Source organism: Phyllobates terribilis, unplaced genomic scaffold, assembly GCF_046119375.1.
Source record: "Phyllobates terribilis strain yellow unplaced genomic scaffold, ASM4611937v1 Scaffold_7__3_contigs__length_470593459, whole genome shotgun sequence".
Lineage (NCBI taxonomy): Eukaryota > Metazoa > Chordata > Amphibia > Anura > Dendrobatidae > Phyllobates > Phyllobates terribilis.
The window spans coordinates 440,899,447-440,923,141 of NW_027362767.1; positions in this window are offsets into that span (position 1 = coordinate 440,899,447).

Here is a 23,695-nt window from a genome sequence, read left to right on the forward strand (position 1 = left end):
CGAGCATGCTGGGATCACACCTTATCCGACCACGCTCGCTCAGCACTAGTTGCCAGGTGCTGCTGCCATGTTAGTCATTCAATGAAGCTCAGCCTGGGGTTGGGCTCCATGGAAGTGTCACAATCAAGGTGCCAGACGTTATTGCAGCACGCTCACTTTGTAGTTCGCGGTGACTGTAAAGTCTCCCTCCTTGCACCGACCCTATAACAGGAAGCGAGTGGCGATAGGGAGAATAAAACGTAATTTTCACCCTGTAGCCAACGCTTTTCCAATAAGCCATCTAACCAGGCTTTACACCCTATTTACCTGCAGATTACCCCTATATCTGCAGAGAAATAGTGTTTCTCAAGGTGACAAGTTACCATTAAAGGGACTCTGGCAGTACGGAATGACTGTTCGAACAAAGTCCTGCCGCTTGGTGCTCCACAGCGCGGCCAATCATGTAATTATAGTACATTATAGAAAAATATAAGTAATAAAACCCTTTATGGTGGCTATAGTGTGGGCCCCTAGAATCGGTTCCCCTGGTGGGCCCTAGGCACCCCAGTCCGACCCTGCATATTATACTATATGGAAGGCTATGTGGGGCCATTATAATATTTTGAGGCCTATGTGGGGGGCTATTATACTGTATGTAGGCACATTATACTGCATGGAGGGCTGTGTGGGGGTCACAGTTGGGGGATCATACTGTGTTGGTGTCACCATACTTTCCTTGGGAGTTGAAGTGGGGTACAGTAGGGTCATTATACTGTGCATGTGGAGGCTAATGTGGAGGAATTCACCATGGGGGTTTCATACTGTGTTTGGGGGGCACTTTTATTGGCATCATACTTTATGGGGCAATGAAAGAGGAATCTAGGACTTCAGCAGGAGGAAAAATGTAAGGGCTGGAAAGTTGTCAGATCTGCTCTTCTGTGACACAGACAAATATATATATATTTTTTTGCAGTTCTGTCTCAGACTCTGTGACTTACTGAGCTCTGCTACATCAGTGAGCTAACTCTGTTGTAACACGGGACCAGTGTTACTGCTGAACCACCTGTGTCATTTAGCTCCGTTTAAAGGTCCTCTTCGTCACAGGGTCAGTGTCCTACTCTGCTCCTCCAGTTGCCATTCTATCACATCACACTCATCTCTCTGCTGCACCAATTCCACCTGTCTTCATAAGAACCGCTGTTCTGCATCTAAAGTTTCAAGGATCCACTTTACCAGGTGAGACATAGCAAGCAGTGGGATTTTTTTCACTGTATAATGGTATTATTTAGTCATTGTGTGGAGGTATTAGAGTTTCTTTCTATAGGCACAGAATTTGAATACTATATAGCGGTATTATTTGTGCATGGTGTAGAGATACTGATCAGTTATGTATATATATGGTTCATCCTTTGCATAGCAGTAGAATTTATTGGCTGCTCATTATTCTTAATTTAATATTTATATGTTTCTTCCGTATCCCATTATTATTTAGGGAAAGCAGGGAGATTTGATATCAACGATGCAGATTTCATATTTGTCCTGCAGTTTGGAACTTAACCACAAGATGGTGCTGCCAGCTCACCTCTGACTGCTGCAATCTCCTGCACAACTATTTGCATTGATTAAAGCCTCACCCGATACCGAGAACTCTTGGATCAGGGAGAATAAACCCAGGGGCGGTAAGGATGAGACACGAGGAAGACAACTCTTTCACCTTTCTTAAAGTTTGTGCGATGATGAATACTTCCCTCCTCCTAAAATCCACATCTCTTGCACATTAACCTCTTGAAAAGTTTGTGAGAACATTTTCGTTTTTATTTTCCCATTTAAAAAAATTCCCTCGGAGCGTCGGCGACGGTGCAGGAGTTTATTAGAAAAAGTGAAGCAAATTCTAGAGAACCCAAGGACACGGCAATCAATTAGTTTTGTTTTTGTAGCTTCGCACAACCTTTCAAGCCACCACTGAGTTTTCAATACACAGCTGTCTGTGCAATTCCCTGCCAAGGAGCCAGATGCCGCTGAATTTTAAAGAGGGCAACTAAAAAAAAAAAAGTGAACACAGGCATATCTGGAAATAGAAAGCACCCCCAGGTACCACACGTGGCTCTCTGTAGCCGGTGTCAAGGACTAGAACAATTGTATCGCTCCGAATAGAAGGGTTGGATTTGCTGAATTGTGCTGACGGATGAAATGACCGTTCCTGCAGATTCTGGCAATTTTCCCTCCTACTTGTAACAGTTTGTCCATTGTTTCACGGAAGGGTTAAGGCGAATTAAAGTAGCAGCCCCGCGTAAGTGCCATTTGTTATGAATTATAAAATGCATTAGCATACAAAAGGACACGATAGGGGATTCATTTCCAAAAGCAATCACATACATTAAATGGGAGAGAGAAGGAGACAGATTCTTCTTGGAGGTTAGGTTTCTTTGTGCTTTTACTTGCAATAAAACGCCATTACCGACTCTGACACTGTTTGACTTCTTCACTCCGGAACCCATTAAACATAAACCCCTGAAAGCGTAACATATCATTCCTCCGCATTGTGTCACAGAACTTTCTCCGTCGAGACAATAACGTAGTAATTTGCTGCAAGTGACCTTCAGGTGATCCTGTGCGAGCGCTGAAGAAATTACTCATTAAATCTTACTAAAAGTGCTCCGGTTCTAAAAGGCAGGTCCGTCTCACATCCAATATCAAGGCTTGTTTTCACTTTGCTGCTTTACATTAGTATTTATGTCACCGCATCATCTCACTGAGGGACCTTGTCCTGGAGACAAACAACAAACACGTCCATCACTTACTGCAATTTATCTCATGCTAAGTAACAATGACAGATGTCTCCTTCATGGAAATATCTCTGATGCCTCAGTCCCCGGTGTCTAGTGATTTGTTTATGGTGTTTAGTGGTTTTCTGATACCATCCCTGGTGTTCAGTGGTTTTCTTCTGCTGTTGCTCTTGTCCAGTGGTTTTCTTATTTCATCTCTGGTGTCCAGTGGTTTTCTTATTTCATCCCTGGTGTCCAGTGGTTTTCTTATTTCATCCCTGGTGTCCAGTGGTTTTCTTATTTCATCTCTGGTGTCCAGTGGTTTTCTTATTTCATTTCTGGTGTCCAGTGGTTTTCTTCTTTCATCCCTGGTGTCCAGTGGTTTTCTTGTTTCATCTCTGGTGTCCAGTGGTTTTCTTATTTCATCCCTGGTGTCCAGTGGCTTTCTTATTTCATCCTTGGTGTCCAGTGGCTTTCTTGTTTCATCTCTGGTGTCCAGTGGTTTTCTTCTTTCATCCTTGGTGTCCAGTGGCTTTCTTATTTCATCCTTGGTGTCCAGTGGCTTTCTTGTTTCATCTCTGGTGTCCAGTGGTTTTCTTATTTCATCCTTGGTGTCCAGTGGCTTTCTTGTTTCATCTCTGGTGTCCAGTGGTTTTCTTCTTTCATCTTTGGTGTTCAGTGGTTTTCTTATTTCATCCCTGGTGTCCAGTGGCTTTCTTATTTCATCCTTGGTGTCCAGTGGCTTTCTTGTTTCATCTCTGGTGTCCAGTGGTTTTCTTCTTTCATCCTTGGTGTCCAGTGGTTTTCTTATTTCATCCCTGGTGTCCAGTGGCTTTCTTATTTCATCCTTGGTGTCCAGTGGCTTTCTTGTTTCATCTCTGGTGTCCAGTGGTTTTCTTATTTCATCCTTGGTGTCCAGTGGCTTTCTTGTTTCATCTCTGGTGTCCAGTGGTTTTCTTCTTTCATCCTTGGTGTTCAGTGGTTTTCTTATTTCATCCCTGGTGTCCAGTGGTTTTCTTATTTCATCCCTGGTGTCCAGTGGTTTTCTTATTTCATCCTTGGTGTCCAGTGGCTTTCTTGTTTAATCTCTGGTGTCCAGTGGTTTTCTTCTTTCATCCTTGGTGTCCAGTGGTTTTCTTATTTCATCCCTGGTGTCCAGTGGTTTTCTTCTGCTGTTGCTCTTGTCCAGTGGTTTTCTTATTTCATCTCTGGTGTCCAGTGGTTTTCTTATTTCATCCCTGGTGTCCAGTGGTTTTCTTATTTCATCCCTGGTGTCCAGTGGTTTTCTTATTTCATCTCTGGTGTCCAGTGGTTTTCTTATTTCATCCTTGGTGTCCAGTGGTTTTCTTATTTCATTTCTGGTGTCCAGTGGTTTTCTTCTTTCATCCCTGGTGTCCAGTGGTTTTCTTGTTTCATCTCTGGTGTCCAGTGGTTTTCTTATTTCATTTCTGGTGTCCAGTGGTTTTCTTCTTTCATCCCTGGTGTCCAGTGGTTTTCTTGTTTCATCTCTGGTGTCCAGTGGTTTTCTTCTTTCATCCTTGGTGTCCAGTGGTTTTCTTATTTCATCCCTGGTGTCCAGTGGTTTTCTTATTTCATCCTTGGTGTCCAGTGGCTTTCTTGTTTCATCTCTGGTGTCCAGTGGTTTTCTTCTTTCATCCTTGGTGTTCAGTGGTTTTCTTATTTCATCCCTGGTGTCCAGTGGTTTTCTTATTTCATCCCTGGTGTCCAGTGGTTTTCTTATTTCATCCTTGGTGTCCAGTGGCTTTCTTGTTTAATCTCTGGTGTCCAGTGGTTTTCTTCTTTCATCCTTGGTGTCCAGTGGTTTTCTTATTTCATCCCTGGTGTCCAGTGGTTTTCTTATTTCATCCCTGGTGTCCAGTGGTTTTCTTATTTCATCCTTGGTGTCCAGTGGTTTTCTTCTTTCATCCTTGGTGTCCAGTGGTTTTCTTATTTCATCCCTGGTGTCCAGTGGTTTTCTTATTTCATCCTTGGTGTCCAGTGGCTTTCTTGTTTCATCTCTGGTGTCCAGTGGTTTTCTTCTTTCATCCTTGGTGTCCAATGGTTTTCTTATTTCATCTCTGGTGTCCAGTGGTTTTCTTATTTCATCTCTGGTGTCCAGTGGTTTTCTTATTTCATCCCTGGTGTCCAGTGGTTTTCTTATTTCATCTCTGGTGTCCAGTGGTTTTCTTATTTCATCTCTGGTGTCCAGTGGTTTTCTTCTTTCATCCTTGGTGTCCAGTGGGTTTCTTATTTCATTTCTAGTGTCCAGTGGTTTTCTTATATCATCTCTCGTTTCCAGTGGTTTTCTTATTTCATCCCTGGTGTCCAATGGTTTTCTTATTTCATCCCTGGTGTCCAGAGGTTTTCTTATTTCATCCCTGGTGTCCAGTGGTTTTCTTATTTCATCCCTGGTGTCCAGTGGTTTTCTTATTTCATCCCTGGTGTCCAATGGTTTTCTTATTTCATCTCTGGTGTCCAGAGGTTTTCTTCTTTCATCTTTGGTGTCCAGTGGTTTTCTTCTTTCATCCTTGGTGTCCAGTGGTTTTCTTATTTCATCCCTGGTGTCCAGTGGTTTTCTTATTTCATCTCTGGTGTCCAGTGGTTTTCTTATTTCATCTCTGGTGTCCAGTGGTTTTCTTATTTCATCCCTGGTGTCCAGTGGTTTTCTTCTTTCTTCTCTGGTGTCCAGTGGTTTTCTTCTTTCATCCCTGGTGTCCAGTGGTTTTCTTATTTCATCCCTGGTGTCCAGTGGTTTTCTTATTTCATCCCTGGTGTTCAGTGGTTTTCTTATTTCATCTCTGGTGTTCAGTGGTTTTCTTCTTTCATCTTTGGTGTCCAGTGATTTTCTTCTTTCATCTCTGGTGTCCAGTGGATTTCTTCTTTCATCTCTGGTGTCAAGTGGTTTTCTTCTTTCATCCTTGGTATCCAGTGGGTTTCTTATTTCATTTCTAGTGTCCAGTGGTTTTCTTATTTCATCTCTGGTGTCCAGTGGTTTTCTTCTTTCATCCTTGGTGTCCAGTGGGTTTCTTATTTCATTTCTAGTGTCCAGTGGTTTTCTTATTTCATCTCTGGTGTCCAGTGGTTTTCTTCTTTCATCCTTGGTGTCCAGTGGGTTTCTTATTTCATTTCTAGTGTCCAGTGGTTTTCTTATTTCATCCTTGGTGTCCAGTGGTTTTCTTATTTCATCCTTGGTGTCCAGTGGTTTTCTTATTTCATCTCTGGTGTCCAGTGGTTTTCTTATTTCATCCCTGGTGTCCAGTGGTTTTCTTCTTTCATCCTTGGTGTCCAGTGGGTTTCTTATTTCATTTCTAGTGTCCAGTGGTTTTCTTCTTTCTTTTCTGGTGTCCAGTGGTTTTCTTCTTTCATCCCTGGTGTCCAGTGGTTTTCTTATTTCATCCCTGGTGTCCAGTGGTTTTCTTCTTTCATCTCTGGTGTCCAGTGGTTTTCTTCTTTCATCTCTGGTGTCCAGTGGTTTTCTTTTTTCATCTCTGGTGTCCAGTGGTTTTCTTCTTTCATCTTTGGTGTCTAGTGGTTTTCTTCTTTCATCCCTGGTGTCCAGTGGTTTTCTTATTTCATCCCTGGTGTCCAGTTGTTTTCTTATTTCATCCCTGGTGTCCAATGGTTTTCTTATTTCATCTCTGGTGTCCAGAGGTTTTCTTCTTTCATCTTTGGTGTCCAGTGGTTTTCTTCTTTCATCCTTGGTGTCCAGTGGTTTTCTTATTTCATCCCTGGTGTCCAGTGGTTTTCTTATTTCATCTCTGGTGTCCAGTGGTTTTCTTATTTCATCTCTGGTGTCCAGTGGTTTTCTTATTTCATCCCTGGTGTCCAGTGGTTTTCTTCTTTCTTCTCTGGTGTCCAGTGGTTTTCTTCTTTCATCCCTGGTGTCCAGTGGTTTTCTTATTTCATCCCTGGTGTCCAGTGGTTTTCTTATTTCATCTCTGGTGTCCAGTGGTTTTCTTCTTTCATCTCTGGTGTCCAGTGGTTTTCTTCTTTTATCTCTGGTGTCCAGTGATTTTCTTCTTTCATCCTTGGTGTCCAGTGGGTTTCTTATTTCATTTCTAGTGTCCAGTGGTTTTCTTATTTCATCTCTCGTTTCCAGTGGTTTTCTTATTTCATCCCTGGTGTCCAGTGGTTTTCTTATTTCATCCCTGGTGTTCAGTGGTTTTCTTATTTCATCTCTGGTGTTCAGTGGTTTTCTTCTTTCATCTTTGGTGTCCATTGATTTTCTTCTTTCATCTCTGGTGTCCAGTGGATTTCTTCTTTCATCTCTGGTGTCAAGTGGTTTTCTTCTTTCATCCTTGGTATCCAGTGGGTTTCTTATTTCATTTCTAGTGTCCAGTGGTTTTCTTATTTCATCTCTGGTGTCCAGTGGTTTTCTTCTTTCATCCTTGGTGTCCAGTGGGTTTCTTATTTCATTTCTAGTGTCCAGTGGTTTTCTTATTTCATCTCTGGTGTCCAGTGGTTTTCTTCTTTCATCCTTGGTGTCCAGTGGGTTTCTTATTTCATTTCTAGTGTCCAGTGGTTTTCTTCTTTCTTTTCTGGTGTCCAGTGGTTTTCTTCTTTCATCCCTGGTGTCCAGTGGTTTTCTTATTTCATCCCTGGTGTCCAGTGGTTTTCTTCTTTCATCTCTGGTGTCCAGTGGTTTTCTTCTTTCATCTCTGGTGTCCAGTGGTTTTCTTTTTTCATCTCTGGTGTCCAGTGGTTTTCTTCTTTCATCTGTGGTGTCTAGTGGTTTTCTTATTTCATCCTTGGTGTCCAGTGGTTTTCTTATTTCATCCTTGGTGTCCAGTGGTTTTCTTATTTCATCCTTGGTGTCCAGTGGTTTTCTTATTTCATCTCTGGTGTCCAGTGGTTTTCTTATTTCATCCCTGGTGTCCAGTGGTTTTCTTCTTTCATCCTTGGTGTCCAGTGGGTTTCTTATTTCATTTCTAGTGTCCAGTGGTTTTCTTCTTTCTTTTCTGGTGTCCAGTGGTTTTCTTCTTTCATCCCTGGTGTCCAGTGGTTTTCTTATTTCATCCCTGGTGTCCAGTGGTTTTCTTCTTTCATCTCTGGTGTCCAGTGGTTTTCTTCTTTCATCTCTGGTGTCCAGTGGTTTTCTTTTTTCATCTCTGGTGTCCAGTGGTTTTCTTCTTTCATCTTTGGTGTCTAGTGGTTTTCTTCTTTCATCCCTGGTGTCCAGTGGGTTTCTTTTTTAATCTCTGGTGTCCAGTGGTTTTCTTCTGCTATCCCTTTTGTCCAGCGATTTGTTTTTTTCATCCCTTTTTTCCAGTGGTTTTACTCTTGCATTTCAGCTGTCTAGAGGTATACTACTGTCATCCGCAATGTTCATTATGTCCAATAGCTTGTAGGTAAAATTCCTGGTATCTGGTGGTTTTCTCATTTCATCCCTGGTGTCTAGGGGTTTGCGGCTTTTGTCTCTGCTGTTACCATCAGTAGTTTACTGATGCTATTCCTGGTATCCACTGGTTTGATGGAAACCCTCATCCCCCATAAATAATATTGTTTTCATGCCCCTTTTAGAAATGATGTTTTTGTACGGGTGTGTTGTGTTGTATTTTGGGTCCCATAGAGTTTGCACACCTGTGTACTTGCCATTGTATTGGGCTGGGGGACCGTGACAGAGCAGAGGACTCCATAAATAGTGTTTCCTTTATGCCAGATGAGGAGGGGTCAGTGAGCCGGGTCCCTGCTGAAATCCCTGATGTGTCAGTGACTGTACAGGCACTGAGACTTGGGAAGAGGCACTTCTATAAAAAGACAATCTTTGGCATCAAGTATTGCACTAGAGAGACCACCTGTGGGAGTGAGTGGAGAGTTGGAGCGTCCCGCCCCCGAGGAGCCTGCGCTGGGCTGACGCCTGTGAGGAGTCAGGATCTGTGAATTCTGAAGTATCTGCCGGGAGGGAGTCATCACTGCAAGTGAACAGAGAGACCCAGACCTCAGCAAAGTCTCCGGAGCATCCCTGAGAAAAGCCGGAGGGTTTGTGAGTCTGTATACAGCGTAGTACGTTGGAGCCACATTACCATTACTGGGAGTGGACACTGACGACTGGCTGCTCTGAGGTCTATGGAAAGTGCTGAAGAGAAGTTTCCCAGCTGTGTATGTGTCAGAAACAGAGGAGAACAGAGACGAGTCCACAAATAGTACAGCATTACGCCATATATTGCATGCATGAAATGACGTCCTCCATCCTCATTCTGTATATTTCTCTTTTGCATCGTGACAGATGACAGAACTGTAAAGAGTTTCTTAAGAAGAAAGTTTGCAGAGTTCTCTCAGCAGGCCGAGATGTGAGATTAGACAGCTCTCTGTAGACTCTTCCTATTATTACTATTGTCATTACAGGTTTTATAGCAAAAAAATAATCCATCTACAAACGGGAATTTAAATTTGTTTGAATCTGAATTTTTTTGAGAAATTGTGACATGCAGAAGTAGTGCTGTTGCAGAGTGTGACATGCAGAAGTAGTGCTGTTGCAGAGTGTGACATGCAGAAGCAGTGCTGGCGCAGAGTGTGACATGCAGAAGTAGTGCTGGCGCAGAGTGTGACATGCAGAAGTAGTGCTGTCGCAGAGTGTGACATGCAGAAGTAGCGCTGTTGCAGAGTGTGACATGCAGAAGTAGTGTTGTTGCAGAGTGTGACATGCCGAAGTAGTGCTGTTGCTTTAAAAGCATCCAGCAACTAATAGAAGTAACACAAGCACAGGAGACAGGAAGTGTTGTGCTCCAGAAGCATCCAGCAACTAGAGGGGTTAACACAGTCACAGGAGAAGGGGAGTGTTTTAGCAGAGCCCCAGGGGGATTGTGGGGAAGTTATTTACTATCTGGCTGGAGCCGAAGAGAAAGGTGGTGTGTGTGTTCTGCATCTGACAGAAGCGGCCCTCAAGTGAAAAGGATTCAACTCAGGAGTGAAGCTAAGCACAGGTCAGGTAGAGTTCCTGAACTAGCAGTGCAGAGTATTGTCATGCAGAAAGATAAGGACTGGAAGAAATGGTGTCACAGGGATTATCTCTCTCAGCAAACCCTCTCCCCCTCCTCCATCTCACTATGCTGTAAAGAATGCTGTGTTCATTAATGTACCTTTGCATTAGAACTGTGCTGTCCTGTACTACTGGGAAGACTGTGAACTGCTGTGCTGCTAAGGAAACTGTACTGTTTGTCACTGGAGCCTGTTGCTCATAAGACTTAACTTGCACTGACTGTGCGGCTTCTTATTAAATGCTACTGTTCTACCGTTTATGAGGACTCTTGTCAAGTGTGTCTGGTCAGCAAGTGAAACAACCTACGTGTCTGTGCCTGAGAGTCAATACCCCTGTGTGCCTGAGAGAAGCTGCAGCACATGGTCTATGGTCGCCCTGAGTAACGGTTCCCCCAGGATTCCAAAGAATTCATGTATCCTGTCTCGTGTAACCTATCTGAACCTAGCGGCGTGTGTGTAACAAAATTCGTAGTAAAATCAATTGTGCGCAAGCACCAAAATGAAAGGGATGCAATGGTATCAAATATGGTCAATTAGCATCCAACTTTTAGGAGTTGCTTAATTTAGGGAAGTCAAATAATTTGTGTTTCACTTAATGCAAATCATCACAGCACAGTGGATTGGGCTTCCCCATAATGCCTTGCAGCTCTTACATCACATGGTATAGCAATGCCAATCAGGATGGACTATCATAGCTTGTATAAAAGCCGAGTCAAGGAATGCAGCAGCCATGTTAGAGTGAATCTGGATAGTGAGAGAACGTCACAGCTCACATCTTGTCAATAAAAACCATAAAACACTGAATAAAGTGTACTGATAGTGTGTGTGACAGCACAGCAGTGATGAAACTTAGTGTGTGCGGTAAAGTGAATAGTGTTGTATACGTTCACAAGGTCTATTGGAGGGTTATCAATACCATCGATTCGTTGATTTTGCAGCCAAACAATCTGCAGCATGTTATATTCCCAGCACTGAGGAGGACATTTTACCCAATGTCGTCCATGAGAAGCTGTAAATATTAATTGCTTTGTGTGTTGAATTTCAATTTGCAGCAATTTATTTTCCGCTGGGGATTTTTAATCCTTTTCCAATTGGGTGAAACCTGCAGCAAATTCCCAGCTTTCATACACGAGGCGAGCGGGTTGTACCACCCTGTCACTCTGGGTCCCATTTTCTAGATGCTCCCATGTCTTCCGTGCACAGATCCTTAACGTCCGCCTTTTCCCCACGTTTACCACTTCACGCAGCTACAATGTTGCACACTGAACTCTATATCCGTTTTTTTTTAATTGTTTGGTTCTTTTGTGTTGTTGTCAGATTTTTAAATATCCAGAAGTGAAAATATAGAGCGTCCATTGTCGGAATATAGTACGGAGATGGAAACTTTAATTTCTGTTATCTGTGCCTCCTTTAAGAGATGCGGCGCATCCCGGGGTAAACAGCTGAACTCTCACTAACATTTCTGCAGGAGGGCAGCAAAACACAGAGAAACCGTCAAAAGAAGAAGGAAAAATTACAGAAATTGTTTTGTCAAGCTGTGAAAACGCTTTTATCCAGTTGCTCAGCAACTGCAGAGCTGATTATTATTGTAAAAGTAAAAAAAAAAAAAATATATGCCTGGGGCGCCGCGGTTGAAAGTCATGTGAAAGCGAAAACTTGATCAGATTCACCTTGTTTACATTCAATGAACCATAAAAAAAAAACAATATAAAGCTCAACGCAACGAGGAGAGAAGTATCGGAACCGCCCGCGAGACCCTAAAAGTCTGCCAACAAGGCGACGCCTGACATTCGCTTTTCACTTAAAGAACTTTAATGGAAGTCATTAAAACGAGTTGTCACATGAAAGAAAGCATCTAGCAGGTTGTCCCAGAAATATGGGGACAGCGGCTTTCAAACTCTCCGTGAAGCACTTAAAATGCATTAATTGATAGCTGGAGCTGCTTTATTGAATGATAAAGGGTAGAATTTGCAAAAAAAAAACAGTCTTTTATCCAACATTTGGTAGTGAATGCCTGCCTTTATGTGCCGCGATAAAGTAGTTGCATACTGTACAATGTGATACATAATGTACTTGTTGAATTGCCAATACTTCTCTTGTTCTCGCGTCTTAAAAAGCAAAAAAAAGTAGTTACAGTTTGTGAAAAGTCAGCTGGATGTCAGGAACACGCTCCCCGGATACATGCACGGTACAGGCACTTATGGCCACTATTGAAGCAAGCCCTCGTGCTTGAGGCTAAGTGCAATGATAGAGAAGATACAGTGCACTGTGAAAGTTTTTGGCCCCCTTGAACTTTTCTACCTTTTGCCACATTTCTGGCTTCAAACATAAAGATATAAAATTCTAATTTTTTTGGGAAGAATCAACAACAAGTGGGACACAATCGTGAAGTGGAACGAAATTTATTGGATATTTTAAACTTTTTTAACAAATTAAAAACTGAAAAGTGGGGCGTGCAATATTATTCGGCCCCCTTGAGTTAATACTTTGTAGCGTCACCTTTTGCTGCGATTACATCTGCAAGTCACTTGGGGTATGTCTCTATCAGTTTTGTACATCGGGAGGCTGAAATTCTTGCTCATTCTTCTTTGCAAAACAGCTCGAGCTCATTGAGGTTGGATGGAGGGCGATTGTGAACAGCAGTTTTCAGCTCTTTCCACAGATTCTCGATTGGATTCAGGTCTGGACTTTGACTGGGCCATTCTAACACCTGGATACGTTTATTTTTGAACCATTCCATTGTAGATTTTGCTTTATGTTTGGGATCATTGTCTTGCTGGAAGATAAATCTCCGTCCCAGTCTCAGGTCTTTTGCAGATTCCAACAGGTTTTCTTTCAGAATGGTCCTGTATTTGGCTCCGTCCATCTTCCCATCAATTTTAACCATCTTCCCTGTCCCTGCTGAAGAAAAGCAGGCCCAAACCATGATGCTGCCACCACCATGTTTGACAGTGGGGATGGTGTTTTGAGGGTGATGAGCTGTGTTGCTTTTACGCCAAACATATCGTTTTGCATTGTGGCCAAAAAGTTCGATTTTGGTTTCATCTGACCAGAGCACCTTATTCCACATGTTTGGTGTGTCTCCCAGGTGGCTTGTGGCAAACTTCAAACGAGACTTTTTATGGATATCTTTGAGAAATTGCTTTCTTCTTGCCACTCTTCCATAAAGGCCAGATTTGTGCAGTGTATGACTGATTGTTGTCCTATGGACAGACTCTCCCACCTCAGCTGTAGATCTCCGCAGTTCATCCAGAGTGATCATGGGCCTTTTGGCTGCATCTCTGATCAGTCTTCTCCTTGTTCGAGATGAAAGTTTAGAGGGATGGCCGGGTCTTGGTAGATTTGCAGTGCTCTGATACTCCTTCCATTTCAATATTATCACTTGCACAGTGCTCCTTGAGATGTTTAAAACTTGGGAAATCTTTTTGTATCCAAATCCGGCTTTAAACTTCACCACAACAGTATCTCGGACCTGCCTGGTGTGTTCCTTGGTCTTCATGATGCTCTCTGCACTTGAAACAGAACCCTGAGACTATCACAGAGCAGGTGCATTTATACGGAGACTTGATTACACACAGGTGGATCCTATTTATCATTACCGGTCATTTAGGACAACATTGGATCATTCAGAGATCCTCACTGAACTTCTGCACTGAAAGCAAAGGGGCCGAATAATATTGCACGCCCCACTTTTCAGTTTTTAATTTGTTAAAAAAGTTTAAAATATCCAATAAATTTCATTCCACTTTACGATTGTGTCCCACTTGTTGTTGATTCTTCCCCAAAAAAATTAGAATTTTATATCTTTATGTTTGAAGCCAGAAATGTGGCAAAAGGTAGAAAAGTTCAAGGGGGGCAAATACTTTCACAATGCACTTGTACATTGGGGGAATTTTGGACATTTTTGCCATCTAAACAAGTCGACAAAACTCATATGAATAAACTTCCACTAGGAACAGCAAAAAGTCACCACAAGTATTAAATAAAATGTGGCTATAAAATGTGTCCGCTGCTCTCTTTGCATTTTGTAATGTTTTATTCAATGATGCGGCCACATTCTGACATCATGGTTCTAGGTCATTAAATTGCTTTCTCGCACGTCCCAGCTCTTGTGTAGACTGCAGCAGGTTTCCCCCAGCATTTTTTTCTTTGTATTTTCCCAGGATGTTGGATGAGTTTCTGATGCTGCCGTTACTCATTTATTCTTTGCACAGTTCCTTCTTTTTGGCCATCAAGGTTTGTACTAAATCTCCTTGACCTCGGACACATGGGGACTTTTTGTATCACTACAGACTCACCATAGAGCGACTGCTGACGCCCATCACATTGCACATAACTCAGAGTGCAGCGCTGGACAGCAGATGTAGCTCGATTTACAATGGATCAGATGCAACTCTACCATTATGGATCAAATGTAACCCTGCCATTATGGATCACATGTAAACCCACCATTATGGATCACATGTAACCCTACCATCATTGATCACATGTAACCCTGCCATTATGGATCACATGTAACCCTGCCATTATGGATCACATGTAACCCTGCCATTATGGATCACAAGTAACCCTGCCATTATGGATCAGATGTAACCCTGCCATTATAGATCACAAGTAACCCTACGATTGTGGATCACATGTAACCCTGCCATTATGGATCAGATGTAACCCCACCATTATAGATCACATGTAACCCTGCCATTATGGATCACATGTAACCCTGCCATTATGGATCAGATGTAACCCTGTCATTATGGATCACATGTAACCTTACCATTATGGATCACATGTAACCCTGCCATTATGGATCACATGTAACCCTGCCATTATGGATCACAAGTAACCCTGCCATTATGGATCAGATGTAATCCTGCCATTATGGATCACATGTAACCCTGCCATTATGGATCACATGTAACCCTGCCATTATGGTTCAGATGTAACCCTGCCATTATGGATCAAATGTAACCCTGCCATTATGGATCACAAGTAACCCTGCCATTATGGATCAGATGAAACTCTACCATTATGGATCAAATGTAACCCTGCCATTATGGATCACATGTAAACCCACCATTATAGATCACATGTAACCCTACCATCATGGATCAAATGTAACCCTACCATTATTGATCAAATGTAACCCTGCCATTATGGATCACATGTAACCCTGCCATTATGGATCACAAGTAACCCTGCCATTATGGATCAGATGAAACTCTACCATTATGGATCAAATGTAACCCTGCCATTATGGATCACATGTAAACCCACCATTATAGATCACATGTAACCCTACCATCATGGATCAAATGTAACCCTACCATTATTGATCAAATGTAACCCTGCCATTATGGATCAGATGTAACCCTGCCATTATGGATCTCACGTAACCCCACCATCATGGATCTCATGTAACCCCACCATTATGGATCACACATAACCCTATCATTATGGATCATATGTAACCGCACCGTTATGGATCACACATAACCCTGCCATTATGGATCACATGTAACCCTACCATTAAGGATCACATGTAACCCTGCCATTATGGATCAAATGTAACCCTACCATTAAGGATCACATGTAACCCTGCCATTATGGATCAAATGTAACCCTACCATTATGGATCAGATGTAACCCTGCCATTATGGATCTCACGTAACCCCACCATTATGGATCACACATAACCCTATCATTATGGATCACATGTAACCCTACCATTATGGCTCACACGTAACCCTATCATTATGGATCAGATGCAACCCTACAATTTTGATCACATGTAACCCCACCATTATGGATCACATGTAACCCTATTATTATGGATCCCATGTAACCCCACCATTATGGATCACATGTAACCCTATTATTATGGATCCCATGTAACCCCGCCATTATGGATCTCACGTAACCCCACCATCATGGATCTCATGTAACCCCACCATTATGGATCACACATAACCCTATCATTATGGATGACATGTAACCGCACCGTTATGGATCACACGTAACCCTGCCATTATGGATCACATGTAACCGCACCGTTATGGATCACACGTAACCCTGCCATTATGGATCACATGTAACCGCACCGTTATGGATCACACATAACCCTATCATTATGGATCACATGTAACCGCACCGTTATGGATCACACGTAACCCTGCCATTATGGATCACATGTAACCCTGCCATTATGGATCACATGTAACCCTACCATTAAGGATCACATGTAACCCTGCCATTATGGATCAAATGTAACCCTACCATTATGGATCAGATGTAACCCTGCCATTATGGATCTCACGTAACTCCACCATTATGGATCACACATAACCCTATCATTATGGATCACATGTAACCCTACCATTATGGATCACACGTAACCCTATCATTATGGATCAGATGCAACCCTACAATTTGGATCACATGTAACCCTACCATTATGGATCACATGTAACCCTATTATTATGGATCCCATGTAACCCCACCATTATGGATCCCATGTAACCCTATCATTATGGATCCCATGTAACCCCACCATTATGGATCCCATGTAACCCCACCATTATGGATCCCATGTAACCCCACCATTATGGATCCCATGTAACCCCACCATTATGGATCCCATGTAACCCCACCATTATGGATCACATGTAACCCTATCATTATGGATTCCATGTAACCCCACCATTTTGGATCACATGTAACCCTACCATTATGGATCAGATGTAACCCTGCCATTATGGATCTCATGTAACCCCACCATTATGGATCTCACGTAACCCCACCATTATGGATCAGATGCAACCCTGCCATTATGGATCTCACGTAACCCCACCATTATGGATCTCACGTAACCCCACCATTATGGATCACACATAACCCTATCATTATGGATCACATGTAACCCTATCATTATGGATCCCATGTAACCCCACCATTTTGGATCACATGTAATCCTATCATTATGGATGCAATGTAACCCCACCATTTTGGATCACATGTAACCCTACCATTTTGGATCACATGTAACCCTATCATTATGGATCCCATGTAACCTCACCATTATGGATCACATGTAACCCTATCATTATGGATTCCATGTAACCCCACCATTTTGGATCACATGTAACCCTACCATTATGGATCAGATGTAACCCTGCCATTATGGATCTCATGTAACCCCACCATTATGGATCTCACGTAACCCCACCATTATGGATCAGATGCAACCCTGCCATTATGGATCTCACGTAACCCCACCATTATGGATCTCACGTAACCCCACCATTATGGATCACACATAACCCTATCATTATGGATCACATGTAACCCTATCATTATGGATCCCATGTAACCCCACCATTTTGGATCACATGTAATCCTATCATTATGGATGCAATGTAACCCCACCATTTTGGATCACATGTAACCCTACCATTTTGGATCACATGTAACCCTATCATTATGGATCCCATGTAACCCCACCATTATGGATCACATGTAACCCTATCATTATGGATTCCATGTAACCCCACCATTTTGGATCACATGTAACCCTATCATTATGGATCCCATGTAACCCCACCATTATGGATCACATGTAACCCTATCATTATGGATTCCATGTAACCCCACCATTTTGGATCACATGTAACCCTATCATTATGGATCCCATGTAACCCTACCATTTTGGATCACATGTAACCCTATCATTATGGATCACATGTAACCCTACCATTAAGGCTTTTTGGTTCGGGCTGATAATCAGGCAGATGAACATCCACGTGAACGCTGCCTCCTGACACTGTCCTGCATAAACACGTCCGCCCATCAATCTACAAGAAGGTAAATGCTCGATTGTAGATTGTTCACATCTTTTCTGCAGACATTAGAAATAAAATCATTGCTGGCAGTTGACATATACAGTATGCAAAATGATTGCAGTATCGATCATTTGATTATTATATAAAGTGTCAATGATTGTTTTTTGCATCAGCTTGGCACTTTCCATAAGGAGAAATGATCCCCCTTGGAGTCTTTATCAGAGGCCTCTCACCCAACTAATTCAGATCTCCTGCTTTGCACTGATGAGGGGCAAAAACCTGGAAACACGCGTCTGTAGTTAAGAGGGTCTGGTTTGGCTTCTTATCCCAAGTCTTCATAGAGGGTCAATACTGACTTTTAGGATTGCTACATCCAATAGGTGGCGCTAGCGTTCTAGTCTCCTTCCTCTCTGAAGAGGCTATTTCCATTATTGCACCATGACACGGAGCTAAACGAGCGCGGATTAACCTGCGTGAGTCCTTGTGTAGCCGTAGTCTTAGGGGGCCCATTTAGATGAGCTGTTAGATGACCGTCCAATCAGCTGAATGCAAGATGATCAGGGCCCCCAGAATTCTATGTGCACAGAATGATCGGTAGGAAGATCGTTCTGTGCGCACAGAATCTCACCATTATCGGCAGCACAGGTCTCACAGTGTGCTGCCGAGAATGATGCTCTCAATGCCGGCATAAATTACTCAATCACCCGACGAAGTAACATCTTGTGAGTGATTGACACAAGTTTGATCAAGCTGATAATTAGTTTTCTAATGATCGCTCATTCCCGATTATCAGCTCCTATAAATGGGCCCTCTAGTCTTTATGAGATTAGAAATTTGTACCCTTTCCATGATCACATATGAGCCGCTTATCTCCAGTTAAGGATTAAAGCAGACGTCGTCCAGAGACAGGAGGGAAGAATCAGAACTTTACATGTAATCTCAAACATCTCCTTTAAAGTATCTGGAAGGCGATCACTGTACAGAGGTTTATTAGTCTTTTCTTCTTGACTACGTCACCTTTCTGTAGGTTCTGGACCCAGCGAGGCTACCAGCGACCATTCCTATCAATAGGAACACAACTGCAGTACCAAGAGCGGCCACTACACAGTGTGTGGAGCTCTGCTGTTCCAGCTCACACACCTGCTAATAGCTTATAGGCAGGAGATACCGGGTGTCAAACCCCCACCAATCTCATACTGATGACCTATTGAAAGGGCAGAGCATCAATGCTGCAGTGCTGGACAACCCCTTTAAGATCAGTGACTCCAGCTTTATAGAGGGGATATGCACACATTAAGTATTTGCAGCAGAAATTTCTGCACCAAAAATGCATCTTGTGGCAGGAAAACCACTGCATAAAATATATGCGTTTTTTTATGCTTTTTTTTGCCGCGATTTTGATGGATTTTCTCCATATTTATTCGAATGTGCAATGACATTCCAGAAATCGCCTTCACTCTGCTGGTAACGTAAACTGTAGCGTTTTGGTGCAGAAACTCTGCTGCAAATACTTCCCCAGGGCCTGTGTCTAATGCTATGTGCAGACGTTGTGACGTTCAGAGCCGTACTCCGTATATCTGAACTAGTTAAAGACATAAAGGTCTGTCCACCATGCTTTATACTTCAGCTCTGCTTGTTCATATTGCACAGAGAGCAGATTTCCACAACACGTAAGGTCAGAATAATTATGAATGCAAGAACCCAAACTGTCCAGTACAAAAACATCAAGCGTAAGATGGAAATCAGCCTCAATGAGAAGAAGCATGGAGGGGAGTGTGCGCATTATGGGCGGAATTTCTCTTTATTTAGTTAATAATTTGTAAAAGCACAAAAAAAACGGTAAAAATTTAAATAGAATTAGTAAATCCTAAACTGTAGCCACGGGAGACTATTACTAAGGCGGCACTAATAAATGTACATTATAGTAGATGCGAGCGCACACAGAGCACGACCGCATTTAATATATACAAATAAAACCAACCAGAGGGAAAATATCATTTACAAAAATACATAAGTTAACTAAAATATCACGGGGCGAAGTTGTGGCACGTTGTGCTCAAGTGTTGATACAAAAAGGGAACACTGCAATATTGCAATTCCCAGTCAGTTTCCATCACTCTTCTCTATTGTGCAGGAGTAGGGGTCTATAACCCTGCTGTTAGGGGTATCCGGAGTTCTCCCGCAGCCAGGGAGATTGGTGTAAGAAATAATCATTAGACTGGATTCATAAAAAGTCAGATTTCAAATTATTAGAGAATATTTCCTAAAGAAATAGTAGTGGACGAGCCCTTTAAAGTGTATTCTTTCTTCTGGTTGATTGTCAAAGATACAAAGCTGGGGGGGGGTCATGCTGATCAGGGATTTCAGGGATTTAATCTGACTGCCAGATTGGAGCCGGGAAGTGAATTTTTCCTCAATGATGTAAATTGGCCTATACCGCATGGTTTTTTTTTGCCTTCCCCTGGATCAACGCTGCGGAATAGCTGCAGTGCACAAGAAATAGGCTGAACTGGATGGACGCTTGTTTTTTTTCGGCCTTATAAACTATGTAACTATGTAACTATGATCCCACCACACTTTGTCACAGATGATACTGGAGAGATCCCACAGATCCCACCGCTGTCACCAGTTTGTCAGGGAGATGCAACTCTGCTGCCTCCAATCATCTGGACACTTACGCAATTGTCTGACGAGTGATGGACTATGCCACGGCTGCTTCCACTACTAGGACGGTTATTAGGCAACTTACAGTGAGCGTATGGTATATAAACATCCGATTCCAAAGCATGGAATATATGTATATACCCCGGTACATTCACTGCCAGTTCCCCAATGACAAAAAAAAAACACCAGCTGCCACCACCAATCGTTTATACAGGCTAATTGGACACCAGTTACAGGTAGTCTATGGCTTCAGGGATGCGGTTTACAGAGCAAGAAGAACAGAGTGAACACATTTTATATATTTAATCCGGAATAGATAAGCAGTGTTTATAAAAATGTACAAAATAATACAAAATGGGTACAAACAATACTATATATACAATCACACGAAATAATAAGAAATAACGAAAGAAACTTAATAAATCTGGTCACGGAAATAGCTCAGAACTTAGCGGAGGAAGCGCTCCCGAATTGAAAAATGGACATTCACTCAACAAACTATCTCTTCCCAGAATGACAAAGACACAACCCCAGTTTCTGCTTTTTATTAGCTCTAGGTTACGCCCACACACCTCCCCTTGATGACCTCACATGGGGGCTGTTTGTGGGATGTTCTCAGCCCTTCAGAATTTTATGAGATCCACAATTTACTAGATATCTTTGCTCCTGAAGATTCCAGGCGTTAGATATTGATGGCAAATTTTTTATCAGGATTTTACCTTTGCATAGAGACCAAATATGATCTGGTTTCGCATCATCTATCTGTTTCCGTTTAATTAAGTTGGAGGAGTTCTAATGGCCCCACGGCAATGTGGTTGAATGAGTTCTGATTGTCCCTTCGCTATGACTTTGATAATCTATATCACATAAATATCGGATCAATACAAACCCCAATATTCATATCTGACCACCAGCACCAGCTAGTCTGCAATCTGTTCTTTATGAAAGGAAGCCCTGTACCTGGGAAAGCATACTTCTTCTCTCATGGTAAACACATTTCAGCCCGATTGTCATTTTCCCAGAACAGATCTGCCGGTTAAATTACCTGGCCACTGAAGTGGGCCACGGCTTCAAAGCTTGTTTTAATTAGTTTTTCTCTCCCTAGCTATAACTAGTTTCCTTTCTTCCCCATATATTCAATGTGAGGTCCTACTTCCAAAAAGAGTTTGAATTGTCAGCTCTTCTCCCTTTTCTGGAGATGGCTTATGGATTTTAAATTTTCTATGACACTGTGTCAGGACTCAAACCCAGCAGCTCTTGTGCACTAGGCGGCAGCTCTTCCCTCTGAGCTATTCCGCTTGCTGGACAGTTCCTGGCTAACCTAGATTCTAGTACATGTGTTGTTCCTGAGTGGCTCCACCCTGTGTTATTCCTGATAGGGTGTCAATCAGGAACTCACAGGATGAAGCCAATGTAAACCTGGCCTGGAAACTCCTTCCTTGCGAGATTATTAAGCTCCCAGCTTTTAGTCTAGCTCTCCCGTCACCTGCTGCCTCAGGCGTGATACTGCTTTTCCTGTGTACCAACCTCTGGCTATTCCTAACTATGCAACCTCCTAAATCCTTCAAGACTATACTGCTGTTCCTGTGTACCGATTCCTGGCTTTTCCTTGCTATGCTACCTGCCAGTGCTGCCCCTAGTGGTTGCAATACCACTACTCCAACCCAGGTCAGTTCCTAACACACCGATAATGAGAATCCAGACTTTATATTGATAACAGAGGTGCAGAGTGTATAAAGAAAAGATTGCAATACACCGAAATGAGTCCATTTCCCATGTGAGCACAATCCAGAATGGGTTACTGTGCACTGGATGTAAACCAGAATGTTCTCACTGACAACAAGCAGAGATCTTGAAAACTTTTCATTTCAACATGCAAAGTTTCAATGTTTTTCCACCATGAACTTTACATTTTTTAGGCATACTGATAAGAAATGATAAAACAGGATCGTTGATGGGAAGGGGGGGGGGGGGTTATTGGCCGTTAGGACCCTTCTACGTATTTAAACAAATGGGCGAATGTGACCTCTAATGAGACAACAGATTCACCCATAGATGAATGCAGGGGACGCTGCAGGCTTCTCTCTTAATATGACATCCCCTTTAGAAGGAAGTTGGGGCAGCAATCAACTCTCGCTCTCAGCACCTCTGGACAATTTGGTTAGGGGAAGCAATGGCCAACCAGTGGGAAATGTAGAATTACGAGGCAACCATTTGCCTGGATGTAATACAAAGATGGGGTCATTCCGCCAGAAGGAGACCCCTTGTATAATGTCTATAGGCTCTAGAATGGCATATGAGCACAGATTGCCTTAATGAGAAAACCCCTTTAATGTATGGCCCCAATTGCCAGGATGGCCATACTGTGCATATAGGACATCTTATTGGAAGCCTCAGATCAGGGCGGACATATCATTGGTGTAAACTGTGCAGCTGCATAGGGGTCCAGGAGATAAGGGGGCCACAACACCTCCAAAGCAGGTGGCATTGTGCTGTATGATGAGATATTTATATATATATACACTGCTCTTGCACAGGGGCCCATATACTGCTCTTGTACATGGGCACATATACTGCTCTTGCACAGGGGCCCTTATACTGCTCTTGCACAGGGGCCCATATACTGCTCTTGCACAAGGGCACATATAATGCTCTTGCACAGGTGCCCTTATACTGCTCTTGTACATGGGCACATATACTGCTCTTGCACAGGAGACCATAAACTGCTCTTGCATAGGTGCCCTTATACAGCTCTTGCACAGGGGTACATATACTGCTCCTGCACAGGGACCCATATACTGCTCTTGCACAGGGACCCATATACTGCTCTTGCACAGGGGCCCATATACTGCTCCTGCAGAGGGTCACATATACTGCTCTTGCACAGGGGCTCTTATTCTGCTCTAGCACAGGGGCCCTTATACTGCTCTTGCACATGGGCACATATACTGCTCTTACACAGGGGCCCATATACTGCTCTTGCACAGGGGCACATATACTGCTCTTGCACAGGTGCCCTTATACTGCTCTTGTACATGGGCACATATACTGCTCTTGCACAGGAGCCCATTAACTGCTCTTGCACAGGTGCCCTTATACTGCTCTTGTACATGGGCACATATACTGCTCTTGCACAGGAGGCCATAAACTGCTCTTGCATAGGTGCCCTTATACTGCTCTTGCACAGGTGCCCTTATACTGCTCTTGTACATGGGCACATATACTGCTCTTGCACAGGGATCCATATACTGCTCTTGCACAGGGTCACATATACTGCTCTTGCACAGGGGCTCTTATGCTGCTCTTGTACATGGGAACATATACTGCTCTTGTACATGGGCACATATACTGCTCTTGCACAGGGGCCCTTATACTGCTCTTGCACAGGGTCCCATATACTGCTCTTGCACAGGAGCCCCATATATTGCTCTTGCACAGGGGCCCACATACTGCTTTTGCACAGGGGCCCATATA